The following is a 13,422-nucleotide window of genomic DNA, read 5'->3' on the forward strand; positions in this document are numbered from 1 at the left end:
AGCCTAACTTATTCCATTCGACATTCTACAATATTTATGGATTCGGCCCATTAACTTATTATGCATATGCATTCAAAATACAGTTCATATATTTAAAATGGACTTTCATTATTTAATTACAACCCAACTGGAATACAATTGCGGAACTCTACCTTTGTATTTACATCGTTATTTCTATCATTACAGTCTTCTACTCTAAGTGTCTCACTCCACAAGGCTTTTCTTTCTTTTTATTACCTGAAAAAAATAGTAGGCAGGGTGAGCGCCAAACTCAATGAGTAGGGTTGATAACCCTCTCACCCCACACAATCACACAGATGCTAAATATTTTTATCTAGTTACCGTTTAATTATATGATCATGCAGTTTGTCACACAAATGGCAATACAACAGCAATCACAAGTATCATCACCTTCATATAATCACATCACGTGGAAATTAGTCAGTGGCACCACCTGAAACCCCACGAGCCGTCCTCACACATGGCTCGCCCTCTCATACATGTGCACCAGGGAGCCGATCCCCCTACGGCCAACTGGTCTTATCCTCACTGACCAGTCCTCTCATTGTTTTTCCATTTTCTCTCTTTTCTTTTCCATACCAACAGGAGGCAACTCGGTGGTCTCCATCCAATCTAGATCATTCAAGTGCTCACAACAGGAGGCCACCCTGCGGGCTACAATCAAATCTAGATTATCAGGTGCGCAACAACAAGAGGCCATCCTGTGGTTCTATATAATCCATATCATCAGGTGCACACGGGGGCGCCGATCTCCCATTTTCCCCGGCCGACGGTCACATTTCATATCATATCATATTCAGGATCCATATCACATAGACCGTCCTCACAAACCCATGGTGGCCCACTTCATCCCAATTCCACACAAACAAGGCACAGTATATACACAGCACAAGTAATCACATAATTTATTTAATATCAACAATTAGTGCAGCACAATATGGCAATTCAAACAAATTAATGCATGATAGCATTTAGCCGTGAATGCATGAATGCAGGCGGATGATACTAGTTATCTAACACTACTCACAGTTCTTATTGTCCTTTAAAAGGACTGCCTTTTTTAGCCACATGCTTCCAGCTTTTGTCCTCGCATTTTGTATTTTATAAACCTTTAAAATAAATAAGAAAATTCTAAATAAGAATTTTAATTCAAAAACTTATATTTCACATTCGTTTATTTATTTTGGCTACCGGTCATTTAATTCACTTGTTATATCGCATATATATTTAGGTTCTCTCATTTATATAAATAACTATTCTAATTATAACCTTTAGATAAAATCTCTAATTATTCGGTGAGAATATTATATAATGATAATTCTAATATTGTATAATATTTCTTAATACTTCAAATTTTTGTCGTCACTACTTCTTAAGAATAACTAATTTAATTCTTCATTAAGTGTTTTATTAAAAATTCGGCAACATTTTCTCTATAAACTGGACTATCCAAATTTTCATATTTTCACAAATCCACACACACAGCCCATCCATCGGGCAAATTCATATCCACTAATCTCGTCCGCCATATCCGTCATTTATTCGGTCACTTAATTCACATAATCCATTATAATTAATTGTTCTATAACTATTTATTTGTTAATACCTAAAATTTATTATTAGCTAGGAATATATATATATTTTTTGTACCAACCTTATAGTTATACTTAATATTCATAAAATATATTTAACAATATTTAATTCAATTTACTTAAATACTTAATTAAGTTCATTAATTAATTAATTCGGGATTTATTCAAAAATTGCGAATTAAGCTTTAGAGTGTACCGATTGAAAATCAGACGACGGATCCACAACCTACATGAGAAGAGGAAGATTCTGCCTTTTGGTGCCTCACCGGAGTGTCGCCGGCCAGTCGCCGGACCACCGCCGTCGCCACCGTGCACGGTGGCCGGAAATTCAAATCTTCACCAAAATTAACAAACAATATATCATTTTATTCGTTTCGATGAGAGGATCATTAATATGTATTCAAATCAAGGTGGGTACGAACTATTTGGCCGAAAATTGATCGGAAAGGTTCGGTGATACCCATTTTGGGTTTTCCGATTCCGGCTATTTCAGTCGACGAGGAGGCCATCAAATTAAAGAGGAAGAAGAGAGGAGTCATTTGGTACTCACCTTGTGTCCTAGGCTTGCCTGAAACGGCGTGAATCGCCGGAAAAAGGTGTCCGAAACTTCAAGCTCTTCCCCTTCGAAATAGTCACAATTTCAGTTCAAATCTACGCTATAATCTTCTTCCTCGCGTTGAGTAGATGTTTTTAGAGTATTCATTTGCCAAATTCGGTGGCCGGAGGAAGGAGATCAAGAAGAGGGAGGAGGAGGAGGAGGAGGAGGTCACGCTACTGGAGAAGAAGAAGGAAGAAAAGAAAAGAAAAAGAAAGAAAAAAAGAAAAGAAAGGAATGGGCCGGTCCGGTTCGATTCGAACCGATTCGGTCCGATTCAGTGATTTGATCTCGTTTCGTTTGGTTTTTTTTTTTTTTTTTTTTTTTTTCGCTCGGTTTTTCAATTATTCGTGTGGTTTCGACACAGTTAATTAATTTTTAGGTCCGGTTTAATTTATTTAATTATTTAGTTGGGTCATAAAACATCTCTTCAATTAACTTTCTAATAGTACAACAAATAATGATAACAATAAATTAATTTAGGATAATTAGTTTATATCGTAGAGTTCCATTTTATTTCATCGAAATTTCTGAACGTTCTGTTTTTGGGCTTGGGGCTCAATTCAAATTTGGGCTCAAGTTAGAAATGCTCGGTCTTCACGACCCATACTATAAAAAAAATTCGGATTTTTGATTTAATAAAAATTCTAAAGTTTTGAAAATAAAAATTCGGGATATTACAATCTCCCCCCCTTAAGACAATTCGTCCTCGAATTGAATCTAGTGGGAAAGAATAAGAATGGATGCATGGAAATTTTAAAGTTATATGAAATTGCTTCCAATACCAAGGAGACAGCTCGCGAGCAAAATATAAATCGAGGAAACGAAGTGAATGAGGTATTCTGCTTGTATTTCTACCACCAATCATATTTAAACCAAAATTTCGTTCAAGCTATACAATACCACCTAGCTGATACTTATAGGAAGCTTTGTTACTTTAGCCTCTAACTATCATCGGACAGTTGCTAGAAAATCTTTCTTTAAATAAAAATCTTACAATTAACCGAGCTTTACAACAAATGCTTAATACTTATATTTTCCCAAATTAAATTTTATTACACATTTCTTTATGAAAACCAAATACATAATTTGCAAAAAGTAAAACAATTTGAAATTTAATTTGATTTATTTATTTAACATATATTATGACGAAATCTTTGCTTAATCAAAGTCGAAAAACTGTTACTTTAATCCAAGATTTTAAGAAAAATTTTCTTGAAATTTTCATTGTCTACAGGGTTATTCGAGCTCACTCTCAGTTCTTTTATACAAGTTCTATTCTTGTTAAAATACTTTTATCGTACACTAGCGCAATTATTTAAATAGCTTATTTACTATGGACATTCCTGCACTATTAGTTATCTTACTCTATAGGAACCTCCACACTTTCTATTTAATCGTAGTCCCTACGTCTAATCTCATTCCTTATCTTAACATATATCATTAGAAGTTGACTTCCCTAGTACATCTTTTGCTTTTCAATTGTCTATTTCACGTATGTTGCTTACTAATTCATCCTAAGAATATCGAAGCGTACTTTTTAATTATTCCATCTATTATTAATCATCATTTATCTCATTAACAATATTTCATCCAATACCTTTTATTACTTGCCCCTACTATTTACCTTTTACTTCATACCTATCAACATATAAAGTCTTCAATGAAATTTCTTACATCTCGACTTAATGTTGCCTTACCAGTCAAATATTACATCGAATAAATAAGCATTAATCATTCTACTTCCTTTATTAAATTACGCGTCAACTAAATAATTTATTCGTTTCTATATAGAATTTCAATTTCTGCCTTAATTATGAAATAGTAATAAGGCCCTAATTCATCTTCATATTACATAAGTTAATTGTTTAATTTTTTCCATCCAAGTTTTAAAATATAATATCAATTTATCTATCTCAACTTTTCTTATTTAGTCTAACAAGTTATTTCTAACTTCCTTTATTAATATTCTCAATACACATTATATTCCATCCATTTGATTTGTTAGATTCATCATTTAATCCAAAATTCTACTAATGAGTTAACAACGACCGACTAGCTTGACCATTTTATGGGTAACTGGCTATTTAAAAACTTTCAAAATAATTTTCCTTTCCCACTTTTAAAAAAAATATCGGCATGTCACTCACACAAAACTTTGAAATTCTTGTATTCACTTTTATTCATTTCAAAACCAATCTCAATCGTGGTATAAAAATATTTTCATGAAGTTTGAAAATCAATACTCATTGTATTTCTAAAACTTTTTGGTATTTAATAAAAATAAATTGTCTATCTCCACAAGGACAATCCTTAATCATCTAATTTCAGTCTATTGTTACATATTTCATCCCTAATTGATCCTCTTAAACCAAGCATATTCTAATCTTCATCATTACTATTCCTTTCGCTATTTTTAATCTCCCTAATAGACTGGTCCACACCTTAAATTTTTTTCCAAAAGTTATTTTCATTAGTGATTTATTAGTTATATTTATATTTATATTTATCTTATTATTATTATTATTATTATTATTATTATTATTATTATTATTATTTTATCTTTATTCATTTAGTTATTTATTTTAGCATCATTCATTTTTCTTTTTTTTTTTTTTTTTTTTTTTTTTTGCATATTTCTTACATCGAATTTTACTCCTTCCTCAATTTGTTTCTAATTATTTATTCTAGTATTTCATCGTGGATTAATTGACCATATTATCATCATTGACTTTACTACTATTTAGCATCCCCTAATTTTATACAAGTTCTTTAGATTTTTTTTTTTTTTTATTCATTCTAATCTTCCTTTTATCCTCCATATCTTCTTAGTGTACCCAACCTCATTTAAGTCTTATCCGTAAAAGAATTTAATGGTGGGTACATGAATCTATGGCGTGAAACCGTTATTCTACACAAAATTTAATTCCGTCGTAAGGTCATTGTTTCTTGGATTTCTTATTCTAATTTCATCATTATGAGTTATCTTAGACCTTTATCCTCTTCCAAATTTTATTAACTTTTATTTTATTTTTATCTTATTTAGCACCTCGATCTAATTCTGTACTGAATTCTTTAAAGCAGATTTTTATGTAAGTTTTCTTATACTTAACTTAGATTAATAAATAATATTAGTCTTTTCTGCACAACTCTCTGTCAAGATATATCAAATTCCGTTAATTATTAAGTTTTCCTACAGCATTCTTTCCCCATTAATTCCCCATTTGTGATTTAAAGTTACTCATCATCTTCTACATTCCTTTTATTATAAAAGATTCATGAACTTAGTCTAGCCCATTAAGTATCCTACATATGCTAGGAGCTTAATTATATAATATCTAATAAATTTATTACAAACTGAATTTTCACCTCATTTATTATTATTTTTATACCAACTAGCCCTTAGTTCCACATTAGTTCCATAAGTCCATTATCGATTCAATCTAATTGCTCATTTTATTACAATAGATTCATAATTATTTCATGGTTTGTAATTTATTTTTTTATTTTTTTATTTTTATTTTTTATTTTTATTTTTATTTTTTTTTTAACCATTAGTCAATATTTCCCATATTAATCAAATTTTTAAATTCAAACTTTTGCCCAATTATTTACTAACCACTTTTTAATTCTATATTAAAACACTCAAATTTTACCCTTCACACTAATTTCTCCAAAGAAAGTTTTTAACATGTAATCACATAATTGATTTACCTTTGTCTTTTATTTTGCTTTAATTACTCCATTTAAATTTTGTATATCGAGATTTGACCAATCAAATACCTTTTATTGTATTTAGACACAACTTATTGTTTTCACGTCTAACTCTTTTTAATTATGCCAATAAGTCTCTATTCTCCTTAATGTTATACTTAAATAATTTACAAATTTTCTCTTTTTACATCCTTGAGTTTAGCCTTGAATAATTGAGAGTTTAATTTATTTGTCTTAGATCCTCTTTTTTTTTTTACCCTTCATGTAATGTAAATTACAATTTTCACTTTTTATTCCCTAACAGTAACAGTTCTAGAATTTAATTTCTATCTTCATTGAAATGTTCATTCTAATTCATATTCTATACCATTTATTATTATTTTATCAATATTAACTTTTGCAAGCCTAATTTAGTCCTCGGGATAGACAATATGATAAAAATTAATCAAACATGCGATCATTATAAGTAATTTAAATTCTAAAATCAAATAAATTTTTGACATGCCGACAAAATAATAAAATCAAACAATTAATTGCAACTTCACAATAAAAACAATTTCCAACAAGCAAAGAATAAAACATTTTTCTCAAATCATAGTTCAAATAAACTCACTTTCTTATTGTCTTTAAAACTCCAAATTTTTTTCTAAACCATTTTAAATAATTTTCGAAGCAGTGTCTCTTGTTGGATCAAGGTGTACTGGGTGATCAGGCCATTACACCAATTTCCAACTGATCCTCTACTTCAAAATTTTATAGAGGGGATTTAGCAAACTCAAAATATTTCGTTTATAAATGTCAGTTACCCAGACCTATTTTAATTTCCTATTATTTATGTACCTTTAGTTCTCATCCTAAGTTTGATACAGATTTCCTTCCATCCTCGTGCACGATGCGTCCATCGGCACTAAAATGGAATTCAATCCAGACTACAGCTCCTTTGTTGGTTACGGCCGATCCCAACAGAGGAGTTCTCTATTTAAATTCCTATGTTCCGCAATTGATTCCTAAGTCCCAACTTACGCTCTGATACCAACTTTGTCACGACCCATTTTCGTGGGCCGGACCGGCACTAGGACCTGGGTGGGCTTAAGGCCCCCGAAGCCCGTAGTAAGCCTAACTTATTCCAATTCGACATTCTACAAATATTTATGGATTCGGGCCCATTAACTTATTATGCATATGCATTCAAAATACAGTTCATATATTTAAAATGGACTTTCATTATTTAATTACAACCCAACTGGAATACAATTGCGGAACTCTACCTTTGTATTTACATCGTTATTTCTATCATTAACAGTCTTCTACAATAAGTGTCTCAACTCCACAAGGCTTTTCTTTCTTTTTATTACCTGGAAAAAAAATAGTAGGCAGGGGTGAGCGCCAAACTCAATGAGTAGGGTTAGATAACCCTCTCACCCCACACAATCACACAGATGCTAAATATTTTTATCTAGTTACCGTTTAATTATATGATCATGCAGTTTGTCACACAAATGGCAATACAACAGCAATCACAAGTATCATCACCTTCATATAATCACATCACGTGGAAATTAGTCAGTGGCACCACCTGAAACCCCAACGAGCCGTCCTCACACATGGCTCGCCCTCTCATACATGTGCACCAGGGAGCCGATCCCCCATACGGCCAACTGGTCTTATCCTCACTGACCAGTCCTCTCATTGTTTTTCCATTTTCTCTCTTTTCTTTTCCATACCAACAGGAGGCAACTCGGTGGTCTCCATCCAATCTAGATCATCAAGTGCTCACAACAGGAGGCCACCCTGCGGGCTACAATCAAATCTAGATTATCAGGTGCGCAACAACAAGAGGCCATCCTGTGGTTCTATATAATCCATATCATCAGGTGCACACGGGGGCGCCGATCTCCCATTTTCCCGGCCGACGGTCACATTTCATATCATATCATATTCAGGATCCATATCACATAGACCGTCCTCACAAACCCATGGTGGCCCACTTCATCCCAATTCCACACAAACAAGGCACAGTATATACACAGCACAAGTAATCACATAATTTATTTAATATCAACAATTAGTGCAGCACAATATGGCAATTCAACAAATTAATGCATGATAGCATTTAGCCGTGAATGCATGAATGCAGGCGGATGATACTAGTTATCTAACACTACTCACAGTTCTTTATTGTCCTTTAAAAGGACTGCCTTTTTAGCCACATGCTTCCAGCTTTTGTCCTCGCATTTTGTATTTTATAAACCTTTAAAATAAATAAGAAAATTCTAAATAAGAATTTTAATTCAAAAACTTATATTTCACATTCGTTTATTTATTTTGGCTACCGGTCATTTAATTCACTTGTTATATACGCATATATATTTAGGTTCTCTCATTTATATAAATAACTATTCTAATTTATAACCTTTAGATAAAATCTCTAATTATTCGGTGAGAAATATTATATAATGATAATTCTAATATTGTATAATATTTCTTAATACTTCAAATTTTTGTCGTCACTACTTCTTAAGAATATAACTAATTTAATTCTTCATTAAGTGTTTTATTAAAAATTCGGCAACATTTTCTCTATAAACTGGACTATCCAAATTTTTCATATTTTCACAAATCCACACACACAGCCCATCCATCGGGCAAATTCATATCCACTAATCTCGTCCGCCATATCCGTCATTTATTCGGTCACTTAATTCACATAATCCATTATAATTAATTGTTCTATAACTATTTATTTGTTAATACCTAAAATTTATTATTAGCTAGGAATATATATATATATTTTTTTGTACCAACCTTATAGTTATACTTAATATTCATAAAATATATTTAACAATATTTAATTCAATTTACTTAAATACTTAATTAAGTTCATTAATTAATTAATTCGGGATTTATTCAAAAATTGCGAATTAAGCTTTAGAGTGTACCGATTGAAAATCAGACGACGGATCCACAACCTACATGAGAAGAGGAAGATTCTGCCTTTTGGTGCCTCACCGGAGTGTCGCCGGCCAGTCGCCGGACCACCGCCGTCGCCACCGTGCACGGTGGCCGGAAATTCAAATCTTCACCAAAATTAACAAACAATATATCATTTTATTCGTTTCGATGAGAGGATCATTAATATGTATTCAAATCAAGGTGGGTACGAACTATTTGGCCGAAAATTGATCGGAAAGGTTCGGTGATACCCATTTTGGGTTTTCCGATTCCGGCTATTTCAGTCGACGAGGAGGCCATCAAATTAAAGAGGAAGAAGAGAGGAGTCATTTGGTACTCACCTTGTGTCCTAGGCTTGCCTGAAACGGCGTGAATCGCCGGAAAAAGGTGTCCGAAACTTCAAGCTCTTCCCCTTCGAAATAGTCACAATTTCAGTTCAAATCTACGCTATAATCTTCTTCCTCGCGTTGAGTAGATGTTTTTAGAGTATTCATTTGCCAAATTCGGTGGCCGGAGGAAGGAGATCAAAGAAGAGGGAGGAGGAGGAGGAGGAGGAGGTCACGCTACTGGAGAAGAAGAAGGAAGAAAAGAAAAGAAAAAGAAAGAAAAAAAGAAAAGAAAGGAAATGGGCCGGTCCGGTTCGATTCGAACCGATTCGGTCCGATTCAGTGATTTGATCTCGTTTCGTTTGGTTTTTTTTTTTTTTTTTTTTTTTTCGCTCGGTTTTTCAATTATTCGTGTGGTTTCGACACAGTTAATTAATTTTTAGGTCCGGTTTAATTTATTTAATTATTTAGTTGGGTCATAAAACATCTCTTCAATTAACTTTCTAATAGTACAACAAATAATGATAACAATAAATTAATTTAGGATAATTAGTTTATATCGTAGAGTTCCATTTTATTTCATCGAAATTTCTGAACGTTCTGTTTTTGGGCTTGGGCTCAATTCAAATTTGGGCTCAAGTTAGAAATGCTCGGTCTTCACGACCCATACTATAAAAAAAATTCGGATTTTTGATTTAATAAAAATTCTAAAGTTTTGAAAATAAAAATTCGGGATATTACAGTATTAAAGTTAAATTCTAAAATTCCTTTTTTATTTCAAATTTTATTTAAAAATAATTAAAATTATCATATGAGAAAATATAAAATACTGACATTAATTCTTTAATTGTGATACATAAGGATTTAATATTTGCATTACCAATTCTCCAAGTTGACTGCTTAATTTATTAAGTCGTTTATGCATTTAAATGTTATCTTCTTAATTGTTATATTTGTTGTCATCTTTTGAGATAACAAGTAACCTGCCTTTCAATAATATTTTATTTTCTTCTTTGTCAATTCAATATTTTATTTATTACAATTATCATAATCAAAGAATACAAAAGGGTGAATAACAAATATTATTTTTTCATTATATTAATTTATTTATATTTTTCAATTAAATTTAATGGGTACCAGTTATTTATAAGTATTGACCCGCACGATTAGTTTTATTTAATTTCTATTACCTTTGTTTTGTAAATTTTGACACTTTTGAATTTTCACAAGAATTAAGAAAATATTTGAATTATCTTGATTCCAGAAAAAATAAAGATAATTTACTAAATTACCCTCTTATTAATTTCCATAAACAAGAGAGATAAAATTCAGTACAAATATTTAAATAAAGGTAAAATCTTAATAAAATAATTAATGTTGTCTTAATTTTCTAAAAATATCATATAAATGGGCTCAAGAAAAAAAATTCAAAAAGTGTCAAAATATTATTCTTATAAAATAAATTCATAATTTTAGTTTACATGAAAATATTTAGAGAAATGACGGGCGTCGAATCCGCCAAAAATAATTAACCTGCCCTCTTACAAAATAAAACTTGTAAATATGGTGAGAAGGGTCGAACCCTAGGGATTAGCTTTGTCGAAAATAAACCAGAACTGAAAATAAAATTAAAAATAGATATTGAAACGGGGGAATTTAATAATTGAACTAAACGAATTAAAATTAAATCAAAGAAATAAATGCAATAAAATTAAAAATTGAACCTGAACAATTGATAGTAAATTCAGCCAAGGCATACCGCGGTTCGAAGATTTGATTCGAGTGATCATTGATTCAAGATTAATTCCCTAATTCATATTACAGACAAGTTATAGCCAGAAAGAACGTCAACCCAACCAATTCTACCGTAGGAATAGGTTGCTAAGATACGATCTAATAACAACCCCTAATTAACTAGCAATCCTAAGTACGACGAAGGATTTAACTGTTAACCGCTTTAAAATCTAATAGAACCCTGCCCAGATTAACAGAAACTACGAGCATCCATTTAAATCTGATTATATTCTTTATTAATACAACCTAAAAAATTCTACCCAATTAGGTTATATTAATTACTATTGCATCAACCTAACCAAACAATTACGGATTTGATTACGCCGAATAGCTATAGAAATTTCTACCAAACAATATAACGGGCCCTGTTAAATCATTCAATAAAATTTCGCTAGGGGATATATTTTCCCAATAAGTCACAGAAAGAATATAAATGCAATAGAATAAAGAAATTCAATTAAGTTCAATATAATCTCACAATCGAAATCAAACTTCTACCTTGGTTTAGCCTTAACTGAACAGAATGTTTAGCCACACATGGCTATAGAAGAAAACATCATCTAAAGGATTGAAAGTTCGGCAAAAATCTCTCAAAAAAATTCTCTCAAATTCGTCACAACCCCAGGGAGGCAAAAGATGATCCACAAAAAGACCTAATTTCGACTTAAATAGCCCCTAAAAGGTGGGGTCCACTAATACAATAAAAATACCCACTAAAAACTGTGTCTAATATCATCATGTGGCTGTAAAACGTGCTGGAATTAGTTGAAGAAGTTGTGACCAGCCAATAATGTCACAATCAGCCCGCTGGTCTGATTTCCTGCTTAGTCTTGCCCAAGGCTAAGAGCCTAACAGCTTGCATTTGTGTTCCAAAATTCCAGCAGCTCCTTCCTTGCTCCAAAACATTTCAATTGTGCTCCTTTTTGCTTCATTCATATCAAATCCAACTTTTCCTAGCATAAAAACAATAAATCAAGTTAAACCACTCTTTTAAGCACAAAATGACACCAAATCAACACAAATATAACAATAAAAGAAAATTGGATTTGCAAGTTATCAAATTTCCCCACACTTATCCCATGCTTGTCCTCAAGCATGACTTAGAATTCGAAATCTAATCTATATAGGAGACCACAACTTCACAACGAAACTCGATTCAACATATGCAAAAACCGCAAACAACGCAACATCGCAATTGGATACCAAGCTGTCAAAATCATCCCATCATCGTGAACTCAATCGATAAAGGTTACACTAAGAATTCTTAAAACACTCACGCACACATACGAAGCTTGAATCAACAAATGTTTTGTCGAGCAATAATCAAGGCATATAAAATACATTTTCATAGCTTCAAGAAAACAAGATAATGAACAACCATAAGCTCTCCTCGCGGTTCCCTCTCCACTAATGTAGGACAAGTCTCAACTAAGAATCATTAGGTCTTTTATATGGGTTAGGCTAGGGTAATGGTTACAAAAGAAAAGGATAATGTAAGGCTAGAGAATAATAAGAAAATAAGTCTTTCACATTAGGTTCAAAGAGCAATGCACGTTATTAACTTTAATGCTTAGATGGCAACAAATGCAACTTCACAAAACAAAACATAACATTGCAGCCTTTTCCTCTATTTTTCCCTTTTTTTTTTTTTGGCTGCTGTTTATTTATTCTCTCTTCCTTTCTTTTTTTTTTCTTTTTTTCTATTTCTTTTCTGATTTTCTTTCCCTTTTTTTTTCTAGAATTTTTTTTTTCGACATCACAACGACTAATTACATATAAGTCGCTATGACTATTTATTCCAAAACACAAACATAAACACAAAACAAAAATGCATTCGCACCAAAACTTGAAACTTAAACATGCATGCTCAACAACTACTAAAAAGAGCATTTCCTTGTTCAAAGGTGGTGGGCAAAGAGCTTTTTGGGTTATATGGTTATATTGGGGGTTATGAAAAGAATTTGGAAACACGCATTTAGCATGCTTCGTAGGCTAGAAGGGGTAAAAAGGATGGTAACGTCAAGGTGGGAAAACGTAGAAATTTTTTTTTTTTTTTTTTTAGATCGACCAAAGAATGCCTAGATCATTTCCAAAGTCGAGACTCACCTAGGATTTCGCCTCAAGGGAACGTAGAAGAGAGTTCTAGTGTTCGGAAGCTATCCTAAATATTTTTTTTTTTTTTTTTTTTGCTTCGACGATTGCTCTCAAAAACACTTATCAAAAGAGGCCAAGTTTCGAAAACCCGATTTGAGAATTCAAAGTGTAAGCAATTTAAACCAAGATTCACGAGTGCAATGATGGTCAATTTCAAGTTATGGTTTTCGCTCGCTAAGTCTTATCGTCTAGGGCTCTCACAACAGTCAGACCAAGTTTCAAAAGCAAAGTTCTCCTCTCTAGATATCCTATAAATTCTAAATCATGTTTAAAG

General features: G+C 32.1%; 2 long non-coding RNA genes across 2 annotated transcripts; both read right to left on the reverse strand.

Moving 5' to 3' along the window:
• Positions 1-1,053: 1,053 nt before the first annotated feature.
• On the reverse strand, positions 1,054-2,368 carry LOC149496647 (uncharacterized). Its single transcript, XR_016320428.1, has 3 exons — positions 2,164-2,368; positions 1,810-1,947; positions 1,054-1,130 (listed from the first exon to the last, which is right to left on the reverse strand). It is a non-coding gene; the product is annotated as an uncharacterized LOC149496647 (long non-coding RNA).
• A 4,737-nt stretch (positions 2,369-7,105) lies between these two features.
• On the reverse strand, positions 7,106-9,871 carry LOC149496648 (uncharacterized). Its single transcript, XR_016320485.1, has 4 exons — positions 9,216-9,871; positions 8,862-8,999; positions 8,092-8,173; positions 7,106-7,277 (listed from the first exon to the last, which is right to left on the reverse strand). It is a non-coding gene; the product is annotated as an uncharacterized LOC149496648 (long non-coding RNA).
• Positions 9,872-13,422: the final 3,551 nt, after the last annotated feature.

The sequence above is a fragment of the Jatropha curcas genome, chromosome 4, assembly GCF_041381405.1.
Source record: "Jatropha curcas cultivar XTBG-Jc1 chromosome 4, XTBG_Jcur_1.0, whole genome shotgun sequence".
Lineage (NCBI taxonomy): Eukaryota > Viridiplantae > Streptophyta > Magnoliopsida > Malpighiales > Euphorbiaceae > Jatropha > Jatropha curcas.